This window comes from Haliaeetus leucocephalus, unplaced genomic scaffold (genome assembly GCF_000737465.1).
Source record: "Haliaeetus leucocephalus isolate CR32 unplaced genomic scaffold, Haliaeetus_leucocephalus-4.0 Scaffold206, whole genome shotgun sequence".
Classification (NCBI taxonomy): domain Eukaryota; kingdom Metazoa; phylum Chordata; class Aves; order Accipitriformes; family Accipitridae; genus Haliaeetus; species Haliaeetus leucocephalus.
The window spans coordinates 7503890-7505510 of record NW_010972642.1 but is presented as its reverse complement, the minus strand read 5'-3'; the positions used below and the strand labels follow the sequence as shown (position 1 = coordinate 7505510).

Sequence of the window (1621 nt, the reverse complement as noted above, 5' to 3'; positions counted from 1 at the left end):
CAGGTGCCCGGGACGGGCGCGCGGGGAGCGGAGCTGAGGCCGGGGCCCGCCCACCGCGGGCCGCGTGCGTGAAGTCATCTCCGTCGTCACAATGGGCAACACCTCCCTCCTCCCAGGCTTCCCGCGCGGCCTTTCTCCTTAAAAGGACAATGGGGCGCGCAAAGCGAGAGGGCTCGATTGAAGAGAATGGAGCCGTGGGAACGGCGCATGCGCAGAGCGGCGGAGGGGAGGGGAGGGGAGAGGAGGGGGCGCGGGCTCGCGCGCCCGCGCGGGCTGGCAGGCAGAGCGCGGAGGGACGGGGAGGGCGCGCAGCGGCGGGGCTTCGCCGCGCACCGCACGGTTGTTGGTGGGCGCAGTAGAGCGGTGAGTGATTTATTTTTCTTTCTGCTTGGGGGGGAGGGAGAGGAAAGCAAAGTACACCCGAGAGGGAACGGGAGGTTTAAACCGTGCTGGGTGGTTTTTTTTTCGTTTGTTGTTTGTGTGTGTGTGTGTTGTTGGGGGGGGTTGTTGGGTTTTTCTTTGGTTTGTTTTTTTTTTTGCAGCGGTCGGTGGTTTGTGTTAAACACAAGTTAATCCCGGAGCCTGTCTTCTCTTCTGCCGCGGTGAAAAGACTTTGCCGCCTGAAACAGTTTGACACGCATGGTTCCTGTGCGCGGCGTTTTCCCCCTTTTCTCCAATTAGTGGAGTTTAAAGGAGGTGCTGGCGGGGAAAAGCGCCTCCCGCATTGTTGCAGACCCATCCCGAGAACTCTGACTTCCCCCCCCCCCAACCCCAAAGTACGATTTAAAACCCCAAGTCTCAAGGAGGAAGCGCAAGCCGGGTTCCCGACCCTTTAACTCCAAAAGCGGTCCCCAGCTGCGGGGCGGCTTAGGGAAACCGGTGTTGTCTGGCGGTGACGGGCTGCCCAGCCTCGCCACGCGGGCAGCGAGGGACCGCCGGTCCCGCCGGGAAGGGCGGCGCGGCCCCGCCGGCCGTGCCTCGCCGGTGCGGAGCGGGTAGCGCAGGTGCGGCCCCCGGTGCGCCCCGCACACCTGTAGCGCCGGCGCCCGCAGGTGGGTGCCGGGGGGGGGGGCACGGTGGTGCCCGCCATCCCTCTGCACCCCCCCACTACCACCCCGTGTTTCACGGCGGGGAGAGAGATGGGTTGTTTTTATTTTTTAACGATCGCTAGTAGGTGCGGGAGGGGTCGGGGTCTGCGCCGAGGCGGGGGGGGGGGAAACGGGCGGCCGGGGGCCGGCGTGACACGTGCTTGCCGGTCGCACCGGGTCGCGGCGTGGGGGCCTTCCCCCGCTTCGGCGGGCGCCCTGCCACCGGCCCGCTGCGCGGCGTTGCCGGCGTTGGGGGGGACGCGGTGCGGCCGGGCGGCGATGGCGTCCTTGCCGCTCTCGCAGCACGGCGGGAGTTGCGAGTCGCTCCCCGTCAGCGTGTGCCCGCGCCCGGCGCCAACAAGTTTTTAACTCCCGGGTTTCCGCGGGGTTTCCGGGGGGGGGGGGGTTGCGCGGAGCGGCCGGCGTGCCCCCGGCGCCGCACGTAGGCAGCGCCCGGCTGCAAGGGGAAAACAAAGGGCTCGCATGTGCTGCGGGCGCCGGGGGGGAAAGCGCTCGTCCGCACGGGGCGGGGG

The 1621-nt window shown here is 68.0% G+C and overlaps 1 protein-coding gene across 1 annotated transcript in view; it reads left to right on the top strand.

Annotated features, from left to right (window-relative positions):
* Nucleotides 1–264: 264 nt before the first annotated feature.
* The window catches only part of FAM60A (family with sequence similarity 60, member A), a 17230-nt gene continuing 15873 nt past the window's right edge, over nucleotides 265–1621 (top strand). Inside the window, exon 1 of the mRNA XM_010566224.1 lies at nucleotides 265–363. The gene's annotated coding sequence lies outside the window, so the exon portion shown is untranslated. The remainder of the gene's footprint in view (nucleotides 364–1621) is intronic.